Here is a 26,209-nt window from a genome sequence, read left to right on the forward strand (position 1 = left end):
CTCGGGTAAGAGACTCCACGCCGGGGCGGGAGGGAACGAGGAACCCCATCGCTCGTAATATTTCCGGGGAGCGGGAGAAGGCCGAACTCGCTGCCGATCCAATGAGGACCCCACTCTGCACGGCTCATCGTCAACGAAAGAAATTAAAATTTACCATTTTTCGATTTGGCGATATAGAAAAAACACTCGGTGTGACATTCACCTCAAACGTCGTATGTATTTTACGGCTTATCACTTACCCCTCCCACATGGTGCTTGCACTCCCTGCCACACACCTATTTGGTGGATCGTAGGGTATTTATGTGGATGCCGATGGCCCTCACCCCAAGGTGTAATCATGAGTTCATGGCTGGGGCCTTACTGGCGCACTCCCTGCCACACGTCTTCGCCACGGTATGTGAGGTGTTATTTACAGACTAATTAGAGTTCAGCTAGTTTGGAAAGGTTTGGCCTGCCTTCCTATGGTGTAGGCCTGTCGTATACATGGCTTTGGTTCATTTTTATTCCTTTTTTTTGCTTATAACAAGTAATTTATTAGCTGATTTAACCCCCTCCCATATATGGTATTGCATTTATCATGTAGTTTGTCTTAGAGTCGGAGAACTATCGTACAGTTTTTATACCACATTTGTCCGGATTTGATGGTTGCTGATTTATAAAATTAGGTTCCATTCCAGTATGCACACAAATATGCACGGAATTTGATAGTTTTTCACTACTGCTATTTTCCATTTTTCCTTTCTCCCTTCCTCTCCCTTATCCTCTCACACCATCTACATCTACATCTACATAATACCCCGCAAGCCGCCGCAAGGGCGTGTGGCGGGGGGTGTTAGGTCACCAACCGTAAAAACGAAAAATACCACATGCAAAAAACAACACGGAAAATTACACCCCAGCAGCGCACACACTCATGCAAAACTCCCTCCATCCAATACTCATGCAAACACATACACCGCAAAACAACAAAAAACTGCACCCCAGGATACAGCACGAAAGCCATCCTAAAACACGCAAGCCAGGACACAACAAGCAAGAATGTGAAACATCACTACCACATGAAAATGCACCACAAAACACTCAACCCCCCAAAGAGACAGTAAAAGGAAGGGAATTCGACCCAACGTTGCAGGTAGCAGGAATTTCCCCCCGCCGGGAGGGAAGAGGGACTGAAAGGGAAACTTAAAAACAGATGAACAGAACACGAATGATATCATGCGGAAAGAATGGGTTATTATAACAAAACACATAAGGTTAGTGGAGGAGCATGCATTTAAGTAGAACTAATTATTTTTTAGACACTGAGGGTGGCAAGTGGAATTTTTACTATCTATAATCCTACAGTTGCTATCCCGTATTGTCCGTGGGAAGAAGGAGTCCTTGAGTCGGCTAGTCCTGGCATCTATTTCCCGAATTTTATATGCATGATCCAAGCGACCAATGTATGTAGGAGTACGAATAATCTGCGAGACCTCGGTGCTGAAACATGCGGATCTGAATTTATTTAATAATTTCAGTCTTGCATTGAATTGTCTCTCTTCTAATGATTCCCACCCCAAATCCATGAGCATTTCGGTAACGCTTTGCGTTTTATCGTAGGAATTTTTTACAAAACGGGCTGCCCGGCGTTGAACCTTCTCAATTTCCCGAATGAGACCTTTTTCACTCGGGTCCCACACGCTGCATGCGTATTCTAAATGAGGCCTTACAAGAGCGTGGTAACAACGTTCCTTGACCTTTGAGTCACTTTTGCCGACAATGCGTCTAATGAATCCCAATTTTTTATTTGCTTGACCGCAGACTTTACGTATGTGAGTCCCCCAAGTTAAGTCTTTAGTGAATGTGACACCTAGGTATTTTACCGTATCAACTACTGCTAGGTCACCTCCAGCTAATTTGTAAGCGAATCCCGTTGATCTTTTAAAGAAATTTACCACTGAACATTTATTATAATTTAGAGTCAATCCCCAGTTAGAACACCATTTAGTAATGCAATCTAAATCCTGCGCTAGAATAAAACGATCCTCATCCCCAGATATCTCCCGATAGATCACCGTGTCATCCGCAAACATCCTAATGTTACTTTTCACTTCGCGGTTCAAATCGTTAACAAAAATCAAGAAAAGTAACGGCCCGATCACACTTCCCTGAGGTACCCCCGACGTGACTCGAACGCTGTCGGAACTAGCGCCATCAAGGACTACCCTCTGTTCCCGCTCTGAAAGAAAATCTTTAACCCAACTTATAGCGCCCTTGTTTATACCCGCGACCTTTAATTTATGAATGAGTTTACCATGTGGGACCTTATCAAATGCCTTTTGAAAATCTAAGAAGATGGCATCCACTTGCCTACCTCTCTCACCAGATACAAGTAAATCATGTGTAAATAATCCTAATTGGGTTTCGCAGGAGCGGGTTTTCCTGAATCCGTGTTGATTGTCACTTAAAAAGTTAATATTGTCAAGGTGTCTCATTATTGAACTGACAATTATGTGCTCTAAGATTTTACAACAGATAGAAGTGAGAGATATAGGTCTGTAATTACTGGGATCCTCCCTGTCACCACTTTTAAAAATAGGCGTTATTTGCGCGGTTTTCCAAATCTTAGGTACTTTGCACTCTGTGAGGGATTTGTTAAATATAAATTCAAGGTACGGGGCAATGTTTGGAGCTAAATGTTTTATCACCCTAGCTGGTATATTTTCGGGACCCGGGGATTTGTTGGGTTTAATCTCGTTAAGCAATTTTAGAATTCCTTGTTGGTCCACTGTTATTTTTTCCATGGGTGGAGTATGTATTGTTTCTTGGAGATATGCGGTGGCAACATCATTCGGGAAAACGCTTTGGAAGAATGAATTTAAGATGTTAGCTTTAACCTCGCTGTCTGTATGAATTACATTGCTACAATCCCTTAAGCAAGCCACGGTTTGTTTACTCCCATTTACTTCCCTAACATATGACCAGAAAGCTTTGGGGTCAGTGTCCAAGTGCTCGCAAAGTACTTTGCGTTTAAATTCCAGTAAGGCGCTACGTAATTGTGTTTTGGTTTCAATTTTGGAGGATCTATATGTGTCCCATAATTGTTTATTCTCAGGGGATGATGTGTTCACGCCTGCCCTCTTTACCCTAGAGTGTAGCATTCTCTGCTTTCGAAGGGCTTTTCTAACGTCTTTATTGTACCACCTGGGGTCGCGATTTGCTTTAACGTATTTTATAGGTATGAAATCTACGATTCCTTTTTGCATGATATTGACAAATTCTGTCCAAGTTTCTTCCACGTTGGCATGACTTAAGCGGGTTTTGAACTCGGGTAGTGAAGAGTTTAATTGATTGGCAAAAGATTCAAAGTCTGCTTTATGGTAATTATAAATTTTTCTTTTTGGTTTAACAATCTTTTTTATTGCTATGTCCAAACACCACCACCATACCTTCCCACCTGGTGCTTGTGCCCCCTGCCACACGCCTCTTTGGTGGATCGCGGGGTATTTCTGTCGATTCAAAAGTGAGATCTACATCTAGTACCCCGTAAGCCTCCGCAAGGGCGTATGGCGGGGGGTGCTAAGACACCACCCGTAATTTAGAAAAGAAAAAAAACTGCATGCAATAACCACAAAATCATACATCCACAAAAAAAACATGGCATACATTCATGCAAGAACACTTACACCCCACTCACACACGCAAACACTCAAACCACCAACTAACATACACATGCATCTACAAATATACCTAATATTTTTGCAATGTTTAATTCTGTTCCGACTTGTAAATTCAATGATTTTAATATTTCTAAAGTGACTTCGGTTTCTTACTATTATGATTTCTGATTTCTCGCGGAAAAAATAAGTACTTGTATCTATCTGTACTGGAATCTATCTCCCTTAGTTTATCTTTGTGGTCTGATCTACCTAAGTAGTGTGGGGTCATTATAATTCCTTCAGTGTCATAGTTAAACTCGTTTGTTCTGAACCTTTCTAAAAGTCTAAGCCTCGCTTGTTCTCTCCGTACTTCAAGTGGTTCCCAGCCTAAATCCCCTAAGAGACCTGTCACACTTGTGTTCTTATCATAACAATTTTAAATGAATCTAGTGGATTTTCCCTGGACTTTATCTAATTCTTTTTGCCAAATATTCTCCCAAGGATCCCAAATACTGGCGGCATATTCCAAATGTGGTCTAACTAGAACAAAATAACACCTCTCTAACTTTTTCATTACATTTCCCCACCCCCCCGTTTTATGAAGCCAAGTTTCTTTAAAGCTGATCCGCATATTGTCCCAATATTTGCTCCCCATGAAAGGCGTGCTGTTAGAACTACCCCCAAATATTTAACTTGATTGACCGTAGTCAGTTCCGAACCCTCTATTTCGTAGCTTATATCCCGTTCGTCGCTTCCTTTATTCCAAAATTTCAAAACCGCGCATTTATCTATATTAAGTGTTAATCCCCATGCACCTCCAGAGCGCGATCGTTCGTGAACGGACGAGGAAAATACCGACTCGACCGAGTCGAAAAACGGTCGGCGGGGCGAGGGCTGTTGCGGAGGCCAGCACGACCCGTCGCTGTTGTCTAAGGGACGAGAACAGGGAAGTTGAACTCCAGACACCGCGGGGGTAAGAGTCGGAGGACCACGGAGGGGGGGGGGGGTAACGGGGGAGAGGAGACATTCGCGAGGGCGGAGACAAGGGGTTGGAAGTTCCAGGCAACGAGTGCGGAGGGATTGATTAGCTGGATACGTCGGAGTAGGTTGTGCAACAAGCGGACGCGGCAAGGAAGCTTGCTGACTGGTCAACGGCGGGGGTTGAAAGTGGAGGGAGTGAGGGAGGGGGTTTGGAGTGAGAGAGAGAGACGACTTAGAGGAGAGATGACGTAAGCTCTTAAAGTACCGAGGGGAGGTGTGAAGGAGGGGAGGGCATGACTGGGTAAGAAGGATGGCGAGATGGTGGCGAGAGGCTCGCCTGTAAACCGGCTCCACGGGAGGAGGCCTTCCTTTAAATGGCAAGGCAAATACCACGAGCGCAGCAGCTAAAACCCCTAACTACCGCCGCGAAGAGTCTCGGCATACCCCCTGGCAACCGATAGGTGATGAGCGTGGCGTTTGACATGCAGACATTCAAAAATATGCACGCGTAATTGGTCACCACGGAGACGTCATCGAATTTTACCAACCGGTTACCCATTCTGACTCGGTGGAATTTCAGACATCGGTCTATCTGGCTGCGGAGGGAAACCCGACGCCTTCCTTAATATGAATAGGAATTCTTCGTTCTACCATAAGAATGATCTCCCAGCACCTGCAAACATGAAATGTTACATAGAGGATATTCTATTATAAATATTAGCACATTTAATTCCGGAAGAATAAACAGGCAAAAGATGGGATAAAGAACAAATCTCTGAAAGTACACATACGTCGCCTACATGTACTGACGAAAATGTGGAGAAAAGGTGCTTTTTATCTTTGGTAATGTCTCATATTCATCTACATCTACATAATACCCCGCAAGCCGCCGCAAGGGCGTGTGGCGGGGGGTTGAGTACATCTACATCTACATAATACCCCGCAAGGGCGTGTGGCGGGGAGTAACTATACTGCGAGCGTATATCCATTTAAAAAAACATTAATTGCAGAATTGGATAGGATACAGAGAAAGGCCGCTAGGTTCGTGAAATACTCTTACCACAGTGCATCCAGCGTCACACATATAATACAGAATCTGGGGTGGGAACCTTTAGTTATGCGAAGACTCAGGGCTATATTTAACTTATTAAAAAGATATAAAGCGTGTGGTTTTGCATTCGAAATTGGATATTAAGCCCCTCATTACATTGGCAGGGTCCACAAATGTCACAAAGTTAGAGAGACTGTCGAAATAATACATCTACATCTACATAATACCCCGCAAGCCGCCGCAAGGGCGTGTGGCGGGGGGGGGGGTGTTAGGAAACCACCCGTAATTTAGAAAAGAAAAAGAGAAAAAAACGGCATGCAATAACCACAAAATCATATATAAAAAAACATGGCATACATTCATGCATGAACACTTACACCCCACACACATGCAAACACTCAAACTACCAACTAACATACACATGCACCTGAAAGTATACCTAACATCTCTATAGTATTTAATTTTGTTCCGACTTGTAAATTCAACGTTTTTAATATTTCTAAAGTGACTTCACATCTACATCTACATAATACCCCGCAAGCCGCCGCAAGGGCGTGTGGCGGGGGGTGTTAGGTCACCAACCGTAAAAAAGAAAAATACCACATGCAAAAAAACAACACGGAAAATTACACCCACAGCAGCGCACACACTCATGCAAAAATCCCTTCATCCAATACTCATGCAAACACATATACCGCAAAACAACTAAAAAACTGCACCCCATGATGCAGCACGAAAACCATCCTACAACACGGAAGCCAGGACACAACAAGCAAGAAATTGAAACATCACTACCACATGAAAATGTACCACGAAACACTCTACCCCCAAAGAGTCTGTAAAAGGCAGGGAATGCGACCCAACGTTTCAGGTAGCAGGAATTTCCCCCCGCGGAGAGGGACGAGGGACTGAAAGGGAAACTTAAAAACAGATGAACAGAACACGAATGAGGTCATTCGGAAAGAATGGGTTATTATAACAAAACACACAAGGTTAGTGGAAGAGCATGCATTTAAATACAACTAATTATTTTTTAGACGCTGAGGGTGGCAAGTGGAATTTTTGCTATCTATAACCCTGCAGTTGCTATCCCGTATTGTCCGTGGGAAGAAGGAGTCCTTGAGTCGGCTAGTTCTGGCATCTATTTCCCGAATTTTATATGCATGATCCAAGCGACCAATGAATGTAGGAGTACGAATAATTTGCGAGACCTCGGTGCTGAAACATGCGGATCTAAATTTATTTAATAATTTCAATCTTGCATTGAATCGTCTCTCAGCCAATGATTCCCACCCCAAATCCATGAGCATTTCGGTGACGCTTTGCGTTTTATCGTAGGAATTTTTTACAAAACGGGCTGCCCGGCGTTGAACCTTCTCAATTTCCCGAATGAGGCCTTTTTCACTCGGATCCCACACGCTGCATGCGTATTCTAAATGAGGCCTTACAAGAGCGTGGTAACAACGTTCCTTGACCTTCGAGTCACTTTTGCCGACAATGCGTCTAATGAATCCCAATTTTTTATATGCTTGACCGCAGACTTTACGTATGTGAGTCCCCTAAGTTAAGTCTTTTGTGAATGTGACACCTAGGTATTTTACCGTATCAACTACTGCCAGGTCACCTCCAGCTAATTTGTAAGCAAATCCCGTTGATCTTTTAAAGAAATTTACCACTGAACATTTATTATAATTTAGAGTCAATCCCCAGTTAGAACACCATTTAGTAATGCAACCTAAATCCTACTCTAGAATAAAACGATCCTCATCCCCAGATATCTCCCGATAGATCACCGTGTCATCCGCGAACATCCTAATTTTACTTTTCACTTCGCGGTTCAAATCGTTAACAAAAATCAAGAAAAGCAACGGCCCGATCACACTTCCCTGAGGTACCCCCGACGTGACTCGAACGCTGTCGGAACTAGCGCCATCAAGGACTACCCTCTGTTCCCGCTCTGAAAGAAAATCTTTAACCCAACTTATGGCGCCCTTGTTTATACCCGCGACTTCGGTTTCTTACTATTATGATTTCTGATTGTTCGGGGAAATAATGAGTATTTGTACCTATCTGTCCTGGAATCTAACTCCCTTAGTTTATCTTTGTGGTCTGATCTACCTAAATAGTGTGGGGCCATTATAATTCCTCCAATAATAGATTCGGGCATTTGTTATTCCCGCGCACTATTAGCGAAAACAATGAAAGAGGGAGCTCCTATGAAAGTAATAGGTACACGGCGTCGAAAATAGGGATTATCCAAGATTAAATTCCCACACTATCGAAATCTGGCGTCCTATCGCCCCCCGCCCTTGAGCCAGTTGGGAGTGTAGGTGAATGTGTACTCGTATAAAGCCTATTGGTTTTGGGAATTGTCCGCGCGGAATAAATAGGGTACGAACCGGTAATAAGTGTCTGAATTGCATGTGTGTCTGCCCTCTATTGTTGCATTCTCTTATCGTCTTTTTATAGGCATAGGAATAGCTGCTAACCATGTTAAACCATGTAATATGCGTAGGCACGTTGCAAGATTGGTGTTCGGTCGTTCCCTTTCCATGCGGTTTTTGGTGGATCACGGGGTGCCAAGTTCATGAAGAAATAGAGTGAATGTAAGTAGAATGTCTAGTGACCTACCACCCCCTGCCACACGTCTTTACATGAACATCCACTTAATACACCGCCAGCCGCCGAAATGGCGTGTGGGCACTGACCGTAACTAAGAAAAAAATCTCACGCAAAAGCCACAAATTTATGTAGTCCATCAACAAAACATGGTACATTCATGCAAGAAACCACACGTATGCAAACACACAAACAACGAACTAGCATACACATGTAGTATGTAGATTGCATTATTAATTGGTGTTCTAAATGGGGATTGTCATCAAATTATGATAAATGTTCGGTGGTGAATTTCTTTAAAAGATCAACGGGATTTGCTCAAAAATTAGCTGGAGTTGACCTAGAAGTAGTTGATACGGTAAAATGCCAAGGAGTTATATTCACTAAAGACTGACATACGTAAAGTCTGCGGGCAAGAATAGAAAATATTGGGACTCATTGGACGCATAGCCGGCAAAGTGACTCCAAGGTCAAGGAACGTTGTTACCAAGCTCTTGTAAGGCCTCATTTAGGATACGCATTTAGCGGATGGGATCGCATTTCCTGCCTTTCACAGTCTCTTTGGGGGAGAGAGCGTTTTGCGTTGCATGTTCATGTGGTGGTGGAGTTTCGCCTTCTTGCTTGTTGTGTCCGGTCTTACGTGTTGTTGGATGGCTTTCGTGCTGTATCCTGGGGTGCAGTTGTCTGTTGGTTTATGCTATATGTGTTTGCATGAGTGTTGGATGAAGGGATTATTGCATGAGTTTGTGCGCCGCTGTGGGTGTAGTTTTCCATGTTGTTCATTTTGTATGTGGTATTGTTCCCATTAACGAGTGGTGACCTAACACCCCCAGCCACTCGCCGTTGCGGCGGCTTGCGTGGTATTATGTAGATGTTAAACTCGTTGGTTCTGTACCTTTCTAAAAGTCTCCGCCTCGCTTGTTCTCTCGGTACTTCAAGTGGTTCCCAGCCTAAACCTCTTAAGAGACCTGTCACACTGGTGTTCTTATTATAATAATTTTTGATCTGACGGATTTTCTCTGGACTCTACCTAATTCTTTTTGACAAATTTTCTGCTAAGGATTTATGTCCTTGCGACGGCTTGCGGGATATTGTGTAGATGTAGATGTAGTATAACGTGAGAATTAAGGCCGATTAATTAATAAGTCCACGTTGCCCAACCCTTGATCACCGGGCTCGCATCCGAAATCCACTCCCTAGCTGCGCGACTCGTGGCCGCTCTCAACTTACGACACCGGCCGGCCGCCCTAGTTCGATTTGGAATATTTATTTGTTTCCGTTTTGTTCAGGACAGCGCATCAGGTAAAAGGGGAGTAAATAGGTCCGAGACATAATTACTTCACGAGACCCTACGTTCGCGAGTGGTATGGGTGCTGCGAAACCAGAATATACCATGCAATGTAATTTGATGGCACAGGAAATGTCTGGTTATAATTAGATTTTTCAATCACGGTTCCTAAAGTAAATACTTCACTCTTGAGTTTTTTTGTGATCTTCTCTCGTGGAAAGGAAGAAAAGGGTATTTAAAATTGTCACTCTCTCTGGAGTCACTCTGCATTTATCCGCAAAATCGTGTCCATCCTTATTTTTTTAGGCTGTAACATCGAGAGCGACATAAATACCCCGCGATCTAATACATCTACATCTACATAATACCCCGCAAGCCGCCACAAGGGCGTGTGGCGGGGGGTGTTAGGTCACCAACCGTAAAAAGGAACAATACCACATGCAAGAAAACAACACGGAAAATTATATCCACAGCAGCGCACACACTCATGCAAAAATCCCTTCATCCAACACTCATGCAAACACATATACCGGAAAACAACAAAAAACTGCACCCCAGGATGCAGCACGAAAGCCATCCTACAACACGCAAGCCAGGACACAACAAGCAAGAATGTGAAACATCACTACCACATAAATAATAAAAGGTGTTAGGCAGGGGGTGCAAGCACTAGGTGGGAAGAGTAAGTGATAAGGGAGGATATGGGAGGGGAAGGGAAAAGTGAAAACAAGGGTAACAACCCCCCTAAGTCGTGTCAAAAATAAACTTGAGGGTAATAAACCTTTCTAAAACTCTTGAGCCCACTTCCTCTCTCTTCATACTCAGATGGGACTCTCATTCCAATACATCCAGTCATATTGCTGGACCTATTATCTTTTCGCAACAATTTCGGGCGAATTTAGTCTAATACTTGTATAAGGATGATATTGAAACTTAAACATATCCTTGACGCAAAATCGGAAGAACTTTCACTTTTCTAAACTCTAACGAATGTTGTCCCATCCATGCATTTTCACTAACCTCGTGTGTTTTGTTGTCAAAACCCATTCTTTCCACACGACCTAATTAGAATGCCATTAAATAATGTAGTGCTCTTTACAGCTTTGCTTGCTTTGCCTTTTCTGTTTTTAAGTTTCCCCGTCCATGCCTCGTCTCTCTCTCCGAGGGGCGGGGGGGGGGGGGACGCCTCCCGCTACCTCCAGCGTTGAGTCTCATTCCCTACCTGTTTCCTTGGGGAGGTGACCGTTGGATGTTACATGTTCATGTAGCAGTGGAATTTCGCCTTCTTGCTTTTCAAATTCTAGCTTGTTATAGGATGCACATCTTATTCTTACTACATCCGGAGGTGCAAGTATTTGCATGCGTGTAAAATGAAAGGATTTTTGCATGCATGTATGCGCCTATGTGGGTATGGGTTAGCATGGATGTGTAGATTTTGCATGTGGTTTTGTTCACCCCACGCCAAACGCACTTTCGGCGGCTCGCGGGTTATTATGTAGACGTAGATCCTAAAAAGTGTGACCTGCCCCTCAAGGCAAAGGTCTTTGAGAGAAGAATTTGAGAAAAGTGAAACTTGTAACTCTTTAACATTTAAACATATAGTGAGGGAGAAGAGTTCAGCCAGGGGGGGGGCAGACTGGCAAACAGGGCCTCGAACCGAATGGAGCAGGTAGGGGGGGGGGGGAATGTCAAGGGGCAAGAAAGCATGTTTGAACACGGGCCGGACGCGGGCTACCGCTCGGCCAATCGAACGCGAAAAACAAAGGGTGGCGACAAATGAGCGGGCGGGGGCCAAAAGGTGGGAAGGGGGTAAGGGGAGAGGGGGGAGTGGTCGAGGGGTGATAAACACGACGAGTGCTGCTGCACGGCGGCGGACATTCCGCGAGCTGGAAAGAAGAAAAACAAGAAGAGAGCGGGAGAGAGCGCAGGTTTCATTTGAATCCCTTTTGTTTCTTTTTCACTAACGTGGATTTTAAAACACTAGGAGTCCCCCCACGGGGTTGGGGCGCAAAGTGAAAGGAAAGACGCGCACTTCATTCGAGAAAGGGGAAAGGGAGGAGGGGAAGTTTTGTGGAGGGGAGTTGGGGAACGGGTTTTGGGGAGGAGTGGATGAGTAGGGTGGAAGAAGAGTTGTTCCGCAAGGGGTGGCGGAGGGGGAGGGAGGGGGGAGGGAGAAATTGGAAGGAAATTATGTGAGATCGGAGGAAAAGGGTGGAGTTGGAAGGGAATGCAGGTCAAGTAGGGGAGGAAGGGGAAGTGGGAGGAAAGGGAAGGAGGCAGAACGCTGGAGGACGGGGGATGGGCAGGGGGGGTGGGGGAAAGGAGGGGGAGGGGGAAGAGAGGTTGGGGGGGGGGGTTGTGGCAGAAGAAAAACAAAAGTATTCAGGGGAGTGGTGTGGGGACTCGGGGATCGCGCAGGATGAAGAGAAATGGGTGAGGAGGATGTTAAAAGTGCGAAAATGTCGGAAGGTTAAATCGATTAGCGCAGCCCAAGCTCACGGAATCATGAATGTTTGGACTCGAATTCAAAATAAAAGCGTGTTAGAAAATAACCGAGACGGAATTTATTGAATAAAAAAGAGGAGAGAGTTGTATACCATCATTGGATTAGATTGCAATAACATATGGGAGATATTTAAGCATCTCGCATTTTGGATTCATTGGAATAAACGTTAATTCAGGAAAATTCCAAAAAAATTGGGGGAGATGCCGCGACAGTTGCTTTTCACGGAGTCATCCGCTAAATGTGCATTTCAATTAACGATTTCAGGGAGTAAAAATCATTCGCCTTTAACGGGATTAATTAAGGGATTGGAAAACGCTTTTTTGTTGGTTTGTGGTACATGTGTTTGCATGAGTGTTGGACGAAGGGATTGTTGCATGAGTGTTTGCGCTGCTGTGGGTGTAATATTCCACGTTGTTGTTTTGCATGTGGCATTGTTCCTTTTTACGGTTGGTGACCTAACACCCCCCACCACACGCCCTTGCGGCGGCTTGCGGGGTATTATATCGCGCTTGTAGGGTCATTGTAACATAAGTCAAGGCACGTCCCTATTCACTCTGCTAATATGGCTTTTGTGTATGCTTAGCGTCATCATTTCACTGTCCTGAGCAATGATTTAGTTGCGAAAAACAATTTGTTTCTTTTTATCGGCTAGAAGGTTCAATATATATACTTCCCTACGAAATATGATGCCGAGATTCTCTCTTGTTCTTTCATTCTTTCCGAATGACCTCATTCATGTTCTGTTCATCTGTTTTTAAGTTTCCCTTTCAATCCCTCGTCCCTCTCCGCGGGGGCAAATTCCTGCTACCTGCAACGTTGGGTCGCATTCCCTGCCAATTAGAGACTCTTTGGGGGTAGAGTGTTTCGTGGTGCATTTTCATGTGGTAGTGATGTTTCAATTTCTTGCTTGTTGTGTCCTGGCTTCCGTGTTGTAGAATGTCTTTCGTGCTGCATCATGGGGTGCAGTTTTTTAGTTGTTTTGCGGTATATGTGTTTGCATGAGTATTGGATGAAGGGATTTTTGCATGAGTGTGTGCGCTGCTGTGGGTGTAATTTTCCGTGTTGTTTTTTTTGCATGTGGTATTTTTCTTTTTTACGGTTGGTGACCTAACACCCCCCGCCACACGCCCTTGCGGCGGCTTGCGGGGTATTATGTAGATGTAGATGTATGTAGATTTAGATGAAGGAAATCCGCTAGAGTTATTATAATTGCAACGAGAAAAGGATAAACGCGAAGGGTATGTTGGAGTAAAATGAAAAGAAATGACGACTTGCCGGGTATTATGAAGATTATTATTCTTAGGTAGCCTACCTGTTCATGTAGGTATAGGATGGGCACAACCACCAAATAAATAATTGGTTCCTCATAACAAAACACAACCCAGCATCCTACTCTGCAACAAGTCCCTCTTCATCTCTGTGTACGGGGTGTGTTCAAAAAGTACGATGACTTTGCGGGCAACATACATTCGATTTTGAATGTTTTTGATTTTTTTGTATTGGGACACGTGTTACAATCATTTGTTCATAGTTATAGCAATGCATCATATTTAGTTTGTTATTAACAGATGCAAATTTTAGACGTGTTTTGGTGTGCTCGTTGATTATATGCTATAAAACAAATGGATCAAAGAATTCGCATCAAATTTTGCGTAAAAATGGAATTAAGTGCTCCAAAACACTTGAAATGTTGACAGTGGCATACGGTGAGTCTGCCTTGAGTTAATAAGATGTTTATAAGCGCTACAAGCTCTCCCAAGATGGACGAGAGGATGCCGATGACGAGCCTCGCTCTGGACGCCACAGGACGTCAAGAGCAGATAAAAAACGTTGAAGCAGTGATGAAAATTATTTTGAAAAATAGTCAAATTACAAAAAGAGAATTTGCTGAGGATGTTAGCATATCGGATGGCTCGTGCCATGTAATTTTTTCGGATGTTTTGAGAATGAGACGAGTGTCAGCGAAGTTCTTTCCAAAACTTCTTGTTTTTGAGCAGAAGAACCGTCGCATGAGCATCGCTCAGAAGCTGTTGGATTACGTCAATAATGATCTTGATTTGCTCAGAAGGATCGTAACTGGCGATGAACCATTAGTACTCGTATGCGTTTATAGCGTCGGAACCCAATCATCCCAATGGAAGAACCCAGGAGAATCAAGGCCGAAAAAAGCACGCTCGAAAAGTTCGATCGAATGTCAAAGGTTTGCTCACTGTTTTCTTCGATTACCGTAGCATCAGGAATTCTTACCACAAGGTCTTGCGGCCAATAAGGGGTCTTATCTTGAAGGCATACGCCGCTTGCGGTAAGATATACGAAAATACTTCCGGAATTGTGGAAAAACAATGCACGGATTTTGCATCACGATAATGCCCCCGCTCACTAGTCGTTGCTTATTAGATATTTTTTCGGTCTTGCGGCGGCTTGCGGGGTATTATGTAGATGTAGATATACCAAAAAGTGCTTATAATAATTGCTTCGGGGATAAGAAAAAGTGCATTTTATCTGGGGGGGATTACTTTGAAGGGGACAACTTGAATATTGAAGAATAAATAAATATTATTTCATAAAAATATTAAGTTACCTTACTTTTTGAACACACCTCGAACTTCCTTCATCCCATCTTTATCCTATTCCTGCCTTCCCTAACATTCTCCCCTCTATAACAGTCTTCAAATTCCCACCGCCGATCAATATGCCTTTCATCCAGTTTTCCTGTCGTCTTATGAATTCCCCCAACAATCCCTTCTCCTCCCCGTTCCCGATATATCCCGGTCAAGGCGAATGATTTTACACTCTGAAATTGTTCCATTGAAATACAAATTAGCGGATGACTCCGTTAAAAGCTACTGTTGCGGCATCTCCAAATGCAGTTTCTTGGAGTTTGTCAAAGGTAAAAACAGCCTAAGTGTTTAAAAGTTGGCTTTAACCTCGTGGACTGTGGCGCGTCGCGCACGACTACGAATGCCTGTAACATTGTATGCACAGTATTTCGTCAAAATTTAGGAAATTAAGAGGACGCCTCGATAGCTTAACTGATTAGAGCATTCGGCCGGACTTGGCTTCAAATCCCGGTCAAGTCGAATAATTTTTGCACTCGGAAATTGTTGCAATGAGATGAAAAACCCTGCCTAACGCCTATTCCTAACACCGCCCATCCGGACTCCCCGTTCCCCACTCGCACCTGTGCAGTCTAAGACATGTACAGGTTGCGGATTAGCCTCCTGTCTCTCCAATCTATACCTATTTTCTGCAATATACTCATTACTTTTTCCCAATTCACTCTATCAAACGCCTTTTCCAAATCTACGAAACAGGCAAATATCTCCTCGTTGTGTTCTATATTCCTCTCGATTAATAATTTCATTACTGCAATGGCATCACGCGTACCTCTTCCCTTCCTAAACCCAAACTGATCATCCCCTAAGTAATCATTTGCCCTACTCTCTATTCCCTAGTTGATGCCCCTGAGAATAACTTTACCTGCGTGGGATATCAGACTTATTGTCCTGTAGTCATCACATGATGTAGCCTTAACCATTTTCGGAATAGGAACTAAAACTGATCTCAAATTCCGGGCAGATCACTTTCTCATGAATGCTACGAATCAGTCCATATGGTCACTTCCTCCCACTTTTTCCTAAATCTTGTAGTAGTTCCGCTAAGAATTTTGTCCACCCCATCGACCTTATTTGATTTCATCTCCCTTCATGCCTTTTCTATCACATCGTCGGGTATGCCAGGACCTAAGCTATCTTCCTCTACGTCATATTCTCTTTCTATGTCTAACCTTGTTGGCCTAAGTTATGTAGATGTGGAATTTCTTTCCCATACTACTTTTAATACATACTTCTATATATTCCTTCCACATCTCTGGGATATTTTTTGTTTCAACTATTATCTTACCCGACTTTCCTCTATCTGTTAGCACAGATCTTCCTCTCTTACTTCCTGATAAAGATTTAACTTTGCTGTACAGCGCACCAAGTTCACCCTTCCTCAGCACATCTTCTATGGAAGGTGTGCTGAGCTCTGTACCAAGAGTACTGCAAGGGCGTGTGGCGGGGGGTGTTGGGCCACCACCCTTAAAGTGTAACAATGCCACATGCGGGAACAACAACATGGAGAGCTGCACCCGCAGCGGCGCACACACTCATGCGGGGGGCCCTTCATCCAGCACTCATGCAAGCGCATATACCTTAAACCAGCAACAAGCTGCACCCCAGGATGCAGCACTGGAGCCGTCCGGCAACGCGCGTGCCGGGGAACAACGGGCAAGAATGCGAAATTCCACCGCCGCATGAACATGCAACACAGAACACTCTCCCCCCCGAGGAGACAGTGAAAGGCAGGGAATGCGACCCAATGCTGATGAACATTTATAACATTCTCATTATATATGTATATATACTTGTAGATATATGTGTTTGCATGAGTATTGGATGAAAGGATTTTTGCATGAGTGTGCGGGCTGCTGTGGGTGTAAATTTCCGTGTTGTTTTTTTGCATGTGGTATTTTTCCTTTTTACGGTTGGTGACCTAACACCCCCCGCCACACGCCCTTGCGGCGGCTTGCGGGGTATTATGTAGATGTAGATGTAGAAGAGTGTTCTCACACCACGTCTTCCACCATGCTTCTTTTGCTTTATTTGTTACCCGTCTCAATTTAATATTTAGCTCTTTGTACTTCCTTCTGCCTTTTTATGTTTTTACATGCTTCCATCCTAATCTCATCTATCTATGAAATCATCTCATCCGTGATCCATGGTTTCCTTGCCCTTTCCCATTCCTATAGTTTAATTTGCGGCTTTCGATATCCCTTTCTATCTATCATTCCCATTTTTCCTCGATACAACTTAGCTCTTTACTCTCATCCACGATTTGTTTCTAAAGCCTGCTGATACTCCTTCCTTGGCAATCCATTTAATGTTTTTGCATTCCATTTCTCAACCCGCCACCCCTGGCCAATACTTTAGAAACGGACTTCATGACAACCAAATTTTGGTCAGACTAGTATCCGCTCCCGGGAAGTTGTGCGAATTCATCACATTGTTCCTAAACCTGGGCCTAACCAGGATATTATCTAACTGATACCTTTCTGTCATCTGGCAGTTTCCATGTATACCTATGTGATGTATACCTTTGTCGTGTCCAAACCAAGTTTTGGTGATGAATAACCCTTGTCTCCTGCAGAACTCAATTATTTCCACCCCCCCCGGTCTTTCCTCGTGTCTAAACCGTAGTCCTCCACCTCATCACCATCTCTCCCTTCGCCTACCGTCGCATTCCAATCCCCCAATTGCGCCTACCGTCGCATTCCATTCACTATCAAATGTTTCCCTGCGGGAACACACACGATTGTGTCCTCTAACTAATCGTATATCCTATCGACCTCTTTTTCCGTATGGTTCGGTGGCATGTATACCTGAATAATAACCAGGTTCGTCGGTTCTGCTTTTATCTCTACTAGTAATATTCTATCAATTACCTATTCCATGTTGACTATGCTTCTTCCTACCTTTTTATTTAATACTATGGCAACCCCTCGTTGGCTCTCGTCCTCACCGCTTTATATTATTCTATAATTATCACTCCAGTAATCCCTGCTATCCTTCCATCTCACCTCGCATAGACCTAAAATATCCTCTATCCCTCTATCGCTTTATATCCTCTAATATTCCTGTCCTCAATATTTTCCTAAAACGCCAAGTTCCTATTCTAACTAATTTGGTCTTCTTCTTCTGTGTATTCTTTTTTTCAACTGCTGGTTTTGCTTTGCAAGGTGTTCGTGAGATGACGACCGCGGGAGCCTTGCCTCTCTCCCGCTGTCGGCCGATTGGGTCGATCCCCGTAGTTGCCAGGACTCATGTTCTCCATATTGCCCATCAATATATTCTTGGGGATGATAATTTATGTGGTTTCTCGTTGTCTTCCTCAACAGTGTTTTTAACGTGACACCATCACTTACTGGCCGCCCCACTGGGGTCAGACGCCATTGCAGCCGCCTGACTGAGGAACAGACGCTGCGTGGACTACCTTTCGTCTGGCTCCTAACCTTCGACCTATCTGGCATGGGTGACCCTACCAGGAGCAACTATCATTGCTCCCGCCAGCACAGCTCTAGGGGTCATCGGAACGCACAAGCCCTTCCACCACGTCAAGGTTCATTCATATGATTAAAATATATCGAATACATGAAAAACTAATATTTGTGAATTATTACTTAAAACGCTTTGAAAATAGTGGTGTCTTGCTTTAGCTTTTTCTAAATTGGTGATAATGTTTGGCCCATTTGGCGACTTGTTTCCCGTACATATGATCAAAACGCTTTTGGATTAATGTCCAAATGTTCACTAAATCTTTTTTTTTAATTTTATTAACGCATGGCGCCATTTTTTTCTGGCTAACGATTAGGCTATTTTATAGTTGGGCATCATTTTGTTTATTGTTAGACCAAGATGGATACCTCTGTAAACAACTGTATTCAGGTAATAAGCGAATTTTACTATTAACTCCAGCGCCAAAATGTAGCTACAATAAATAATAAATATCAGGGGCCCGATACCATTTCCTTAGCAAATATCTTCTGTGAATTTGTCAATATTAGAACTAACACCATCTATGACTACCCTTGTATCCGACGCATCAAAAATACATTTATTTTTCCGTTTACCCTTCCTCTTTCTTATCCCCAATCGCACCCCCTGCCACGCACCTTTTTGGTCGATCGATGGGTATTTATGTAGGTTCAGATAAAGGAATTCATACGAAATTACGTAAATTAATAGAAATATGATGTGTGAACGTGAGATATGGCATAAGTTTTATTTTGTAAAACGGCTATCAGCAATTATCAGAATTAATGCCTACTGCATTACCTAGCATTCATAAACACATATATATTTCAGTAAACAAAACATAGGGACTGGATTTTCAGGTAAGTTTAAGAAATAGGATTTCAAGATATCTGAGCAAATACTAAGGGCTTACATGGTGTTACATTAGAAAACCTCTTTCGGTGGCGAGGCGGTATTTATCGACTATTTTTACAAAATTGTCGACCTTGAGCACAACATAAGCAATCAGAAGACGACGGCAAATAGGATTTCCTCTTCGATAGCCAGCATCTCCAACAGACTCCGTGGCGCAACGGTAGCGCGTCTGACTCCAGATCAGAAGGTTGCGTGTTCAAATCACGTCGGGGTCAAAGTTTTTAGATCGAACCACAAAACTGAGACAAGGGAAATAGATTCCAGTACAAATAGATACAAATACTCATTATTTCCCCCAACAGTCAGAAATCGTAATAGTAAGAAACCGAATTCACATCAGAAATATTTAATTTTTAAGTCGGAACAAAATGAGATATTGCAAGGATATTCCGTCAAGGCTAGTTCCGACTGCGTTCGAGTCACGCCGAGGGTACCTCGGGGAAGTGAAAACGGGCCGTTGCTTTTCTTGATTTTTGTTAAAGACTTGAACCGCGAAGTGAAAAGTAAGATAAGGATATTCGCGGATGACCCGGTGATCTATCCGGAGATATCAGGGGATGAGGATCGTTTTATTCTAGCGCAGGATTTAGATTGCATTACTAAATGCTGTTCTAACTGGGGATTGACATTAAATTATAATAAATGTTCGGTGGTAAATTTCTTTAAAAGATCAACGGGATTTGCTTACAAATTAGCTGGAGGTGACCTAGCAGTAGTTGATACAGTAAAATACCTAGGTGTCACATTCACAAAAGACTTAACTTGGGGGACTCACATACGTGAAGTCTGCGGTCAAGCATATAAAAAAATGGGATTCATTAGACGCATTGTCGGCAAAAGTGACTCGAAGGTCAAGGAACGTTGTTACCACGCTCTTGTAAGGCCTCATTTAGAATACACATGCAGCGTGTGGGATCCGAGTGAAAAAGGTCTCATTCGGGAAATTGAGAAGGTTCAACGCCGGGCAGACCGTTTTGTAAAAAATTCCTACGATAAAACGCAAAGCGTCACCGAAATGCTCATGGATTTGGGGTGGGAATCATTGGAAGAGAGACGATTCAATGCAAGATTGAAATTATTAAATAAATTCAGATCCGCATGTTTCAGCGCCGAGGTCTCGCAAATTATTCGTACTCCTACATACATCTCCCTCTCCGTGGGGGCAAATTCCTGCTACCTGCAACGTTGGGTCGCATTCCCTGCCATTTAGAGACTCTTTGGGGTAGAGTGTTTCGTGGTGCATTTTCATGTGGTAGTGATGTTTCAATTTCTTGCTTGTTGTGTCCTGGCTTCCGTGTTGTAGGATGTCTTTCGTGCTGCATCATGGGGTGCAGTTTTTAGTTGTTTTGCGGTATATGTGTTTGCATGAGTATTGGATGAAGGGATTTTTGCATGAGTGTGTGCGCTGCTGTGGGTGTAATTTTCCGTGTTGTTTTTTTGCATGTGGTATTTTTCTTTTTTACGGTTGGTGACCTAACACCCCCCGCCACACGCCCTTGCGGCGGCTTGCGGGGTATTATGTAGATGTAGATGTAGATACATTGGTCGCTTGGATCATGCATATAAAATTCGGGAAATAGATACCAGAACTAGCCGACTCAAGGACTCCTTCTTCCCACGGACAATACGGGATAGCAACTGCAGGGTTATAGATAGCAAAAATTCCACTTCCCAACCTCAGCTTCTAAAAAATAAGTAGTTCTACTTAAATGCATGCTCTTTCACTAACCTTGTGTGCTTTGTTGTAATAACCCATTCTTTCCGAATGACCTCATTCGTGTTCTGTTCATCTGTTTTTAAGTCTCCCTTTCAATCCCTCTTCCCTCTCCGCGGGGGGAAATTCCTGCTACCTGCAACGTTGGGTCGCATTCCCTGTCTTTTACAGTTTCCGCGGGGTGTAGAGTGTTTCGTGGTGCATGTTCATGTGGTAGTGATGTTTCACATTCTTGCTTTTTGTGTCCTGGCTTGCGTGTTGTAGGATGTCTTTCGTGCTTCATCCTGGGGTGCAGTTTTTAGTTGTTTTGCGGTATATGTGTTTGCATGAGTGTTGGATGAAGGGATTTTTGCATGAGTGTGTGCGCTGCTGTGGTTGTAATTCTTCACGTTGTTGTTTTGCATGTGGTATTGTTCCTTTTTACGGTTGGTGACCTAACACCCCCCGCCACACGGCGGCTTGCGGGTTATTATGTAGATGTAGATGATATTAGGTATATTTGTAGGTGCATGTGTATGTTAAGTAGTTGGTAGTTTGAGTGTATGCATGTGTAAGGGGTGTAAATATTTTTGCATGTAAGCCTTGTTTTGTTTGTAGATGGTATAAATTTGTGACTTTGCATGCGGTTTTTTTTCCTTTCTTAAATACGGGTGGTGTTTGAACACCCCCCACCACACGCCCTTGCGGCAGCAAGTTGGGTATTAAGTAGATATAGAAACTACTCTTCAAAATCAATATTTTGCTGTGGTACATAATTTTAATCATATCTTTCGTGACTCCAAGTCTCAACGTTTTCTACCATAAGTAATGATAGTGACTCCAAAATCCAGCGCACTTAAAATAGATTAAATGAACTTTAATTAAATTCAACTCTGTCATGAATGACTGCACGGCGGTCGTCATTTGATCTCTTAATTGACCAGAATGTTCAACAATCACTAGCACTACTTGCTTGCAACACTTACAATGATTTGTTTCATGTATCTTGACAGACAACCCAAAAAGTAACGAGATGGCCAACATTTTCCGGTCAAGCGAAAAGATAAATTGCCGCCAATTATTCCGTAAGGATACCAATAAGATGAATCAAGCCAGTTATGCGGTCGAGAATGAATAATGGTGGCGTTTGGACGGCAATCAAAGCTCAGAACTAGAGAGCAATTCACAGAGATGACGATCGTATCTTCCTCAACACCATTCAAATCTTGAAGGTTTTAAAAATATGGAAACTCGATAATTGGGAACGTCTAGAGATACGAAGCAGGCACCATAAAAGAGTCATAGATACGAGAAGTGCGGTAAAAGTAATGAAAAAATGCGCGCTCACAGATGTACTTGAACCTGAAAATCGTTACGTATTTGCTGTGAGATCTAAACTATTAACCACTACGGGAATACAGGGTCCGTACAATAAGTATCGGGACAGGTTCCAAAAATCAAAATTTATTGCAGTTATCATGAGTGGCCAAGTTCGGTCGAATGTGAAAGTTTTGCACAGTTTTCGTCGATTGCACGGGCGTGGTGCATCATGAAATCTTGCCACAGGGTAGAACGGTAAATAAGGAATATTACCTGCAAGTTATGTGCAATTGGCGCGAAGCAATCCGCCACAAACGCCCGGATTCGTGGAAGAACAAAAATTGGCTTTTGCACCATGACAACGCCCCCGCTCACAGATCGTCGTTACTTGTGAGCGAGTTTTAGGCCAAAAACAACACACTAGTGATACCGCAGTCACCGTATTCTCCAGATCTGGCCCCCGGTGACTTTTTCTTGTTCCCGAACTCAAGATGAAGCCCAGGAAAGGACGACGCTACGCCAAGATTGACGAGATAAAGACTGCATCGAACGAGGAGCTGAACAAGATCACAAAAGATGATTTTATGAAGGACTTCGAGGATAGGAAAGAACGTTGGCACAAGTTTATAATAACATCAAATGGGGATTACTTTGAAGGGGACAAAATAGATATTCAAGAATAAATAAATAATTTTTGAAAAAAATACAAGAGTTGTGATACTTTTTGAACAGACCTCGTACTTACGTAGGAAGCGTCGGGCGAGTTACGGAATAACTCTCCTAGGACAAGGCAGAAGATCTAACTTTCCTAGACACAGAAGTGACGCGTGTAAACTTCATCCGAGAGAAAAGGGTATTATGCTCGTACATGTATATTATTTTGAAAAAGAGGAACACGCTTCCCTCAATCATGAGTATTGTCAAATGTAAAACAAGAAAGTAATTAGGATTGATCGTCACTTCCACATGGGAAACAGAGAACCTCTTGCAAACTACATTCTTGACATTGAGACCAGATATCGGAGCAGTGTAAGGAAGGCTCGACTCACACCATGGTAAATAAACACCAAGAAAGAATTAGAAGAAAAGATAGAGGACATAGCCATCCGTGGAGAACTGGTGGGTTCGAATTGGAAGCACAACACAGATTAAGTACTTGAGTTATATCTTTGCATCAAATATGTCATTGGGCACACACGTCAGACGAATACTTATGCCTCAAAGAAAATTAGTGTCATAAGTTTTTAGGAAAATGTAGTCGAAAGTTAAAAAATAGATGAGTTATACTCAGCTTTAGTTAGGTCACATCTGGAATACACGACAAAATTTTGATATTCAAACGCTTATTAAGGTATGGGAAAATTTTCAGAGAAAATTGTTCAATTTGCTTGGAATTGCAACGAGAGGAGAATTAGCGTGGCTTACATGCTCCAGGAATGAAGTCGGGAGTCGCTCGATTCGTGAAGAAAGCAGACACGACTTTCAGAAGGGTTCTGAACACGTCAATCTTGCTAGTGACACCGAGGGGAATATTAATTCCCCAAATTATTTTTGTAGATTGCTTCCAGCAAATCATTCTTTCACGTTACTCAAACACAACGAACCCACCAAGGAATCCTAATATTCACCGTTTAAAAATTTTTATTGAATAATTGATTCAAAGCACACCAATTCATGCAAAATATGCATAGGTTTGAATGATATGAAAGTCATGGCGCGCCGTAACACGCCTGCGCGGGGTTTCGTGTGGATAGAAAGGGAATATTTACGGGGTATTAAAGAGTATAATTCAGGAATGATATGCACATTGCTGGAAACAAGGTTAGAAAGCAGCTTTTACCCGGCCTTGAGAACCTCTCCCGCTCCTCCGATGAGAGAGAACGAAGCCAGAGGCATTTTTTATGGCGCTAAAGCTGTCAGCTAAAAACCGTGATCATATTATATAAGACCGAGCCCTTTAATTCATAGTAGTTTTGGGCAAGGATTAAATCTTAATCAAATCTTTGTATTCTTCCGCAATTACTTCGGAGCATCGGTGGTTCAGTGGTAGAATGCTCGCCTGCCACGCGGGCGGCCCGGGTTCGATTCCCGGCCGATGCAATTTTTTTTCCCCTTTTCATTTTTTCATACAAAATTTTTTGTGCTTTCATCTTCTCACCACGAAGTGTCAGAGTGTTGCAGTGGAAGTTTTTTCTGTTTTTGCCAGTCTTGCCTTTGAAGAGACCGAGCTATATTCAATGTTGGCTGCACTCTAGTCGTGAATTTCCTTCCAATGATTGATTATCTGTGTTGAAAAATGTTCAATAACCTGTAGATTATAAAATACAGATTGAGAGCAACCATTAGGATTGATTGAACCTAATGCCTTTAGACGTCAAACTAACCAGCCATACACGTGTCATCATCACTATTTACATACAAATAAAATGCCATTGTAACTTCGTGTTCTACGTAAATACATCCCTTTATTGGAGGTACGGTTGGTATAAAAGAGATTCTGTTCCACCTTAATCATTCGTAATCACACGAAAATATAATCGCCAGACAAAAAAAATATTATAAGTACAATTTCATGAAATCATTCCCTCATGAAATTTACCCTTGACGTGGTGAAAGGGCTTGTGCGTTCTGATGACCCCCACAGCTGTGCTGGCTGTCCAGCCAGCACAGCTGTGGGCGAATAATAATCGCTCATGTTTGGGTAGTGCAAGATAGGTCTAAGGATAGGAGCCGGACGAAAGGTGGTTTGTCCAGCGCCTGTTCCTCAGGAAACGGCTGCAAAGGCGTCCGAGCCCAGCAAGACAGCCATTTCAATGAAGCCGTCACGATGAAAATAGCGTTCGACATCAATATAAATACCCCGCGATTAACCAAAAAGGTGCGCTTTGGTGGATCTATAGCTACGCTATGCGGGAAAGCAACGGGAAACCGCTCAAATCATTTTTCACAAGACCAATACGTACGATGGGCGCTGTATTGAAAATGAGTCCCGGCCAATAACAGATTCGACCCACGGGACAGTACGACGCGGCCGGCAGCGGAGAATACAAGGTCTTCGTGGCCATAATCACATTCTCTCTTAGCCCAGCCGTATGGACGGCAGAAGTGAAGACGCCGGACGAGGAACGCCGCAGGAAAAATGGAAATACTACCTTGATCAAAAAGTTCCCGGAATAACCACCGTGTTGCGCTCCCATCGTTCCGATTTGAGTTCTGTTTTTTTGTTAAATTGGTACATCTGTTGTTGATATTCCCTTTAAATCTTAGTGTCATAACTTGACATTTGCAAAAGTTACGTAGCCAAGAGTACATCTATCTCTGTGTGTGTTGGCGATTTTTTACAATTTCAGAAATGGATTTAAATTTGCAACAACGAACTTGTATTAAATTTTGCGTAAAAAACGGATTTAGTGGCGCACGGACGTTGGAAATGTTGGAAAAGTGTTTCGGCAACGATTCTCTAAAAAAAACGGTCGTTTACCAGTGGCACGAGCGGTTCAGAAGTGGTCGTGAGTCAATCGAAGATGATGAACGCAGTGGCAGACCATCGACATCGAAAGTCGGTGAAAAAATTGATAAAGTAAAAGAAATGTTGGTCAATAACCGCAAATTAACCATCAGAGAAATAGCGGAGGACTTGAACATTGCCTATGGATCCGCCCAAGACATTGTGGTTAATGATTTGGGTTTCCGTCGTGTAGCAGCAAAGTTGGTGCCAAAAGACCTCAATTTCATGCAAAAAAGAGACCGTGTTGACGTCGCAAAAGACATGATTTGCGAGGCTGAATCCGATCCCACATTCATCAAAAGGATCATTACTGGAGACGAGACGTGGGTTTATGAGTACGACACGCAATCCAGACATCAGGCAAGTGAATGGCGTTCACCAAATGAGCCGAGACCAAAAAAACCACGTCGTTTTCAGTCAAAAAAGAAGGCAATGCTGACGGTTTTCATGGATTACAACGGTGTAGTGCATCATGAATTTTTGCCAGAAGGCCGGACAGTAAACAAAGAGTATTATTTGGGCGTTATGAGACGTTTGCGTGAAGCAATTCGCCGAAAGAGACCAGAAATGTGGGCAGAAAACTCGTGGATTTTGCACCATGATAACGCACCGTCGC

The 26,209-nt window shown here is 43.2% G+C and overlaps 2 non-coding genes across 2 annotated transcripts; both read left to right on the forward strand.

Moving 5' to 3' along the window:
* Positions 1 to 19,215: 19,215 nt before the first annotated feature.
* TRNAW-CCA (transfer RNA tryptophan (anticodon CCA)) lies at positions 19,216 to 19,287 on the forward strand. Its single transcript has one exon. It is a non-coding gene; the product is annotated as a tRNA-Trp (tRNA).
* A 4,827-nt stretch (positions 19,288 to 24,114) lies between these two features.
* Positions 24,115 to 24,185, forward strand: TRNAG-GCC (transfer RNA glycine (anticodon GCC)). Its single transcript has one exon. It is a non-coding gene; the product is annotated as a tRNA-Gly (tRNA).
* The last annotated feature ends 2,024 nt before the right edge of the window (positions 24,186 to 26,209 follow it).

This window comes from Hetaerina americana, unplaced genomic scaffold (genome assembly GCF_022747635.1).
Source record: "Hetaerina americana unplaced genomic scaffold, ioHetAmer1.1.p SCAF_52, whole genome shotgun sequence".
Classification (NCBI taxonomy): Eukaryota; Metazoa; Arthropoda; class Insecta; order Odonata; family Calopterygidae; genus Hetaerina; species Hetaerina americana.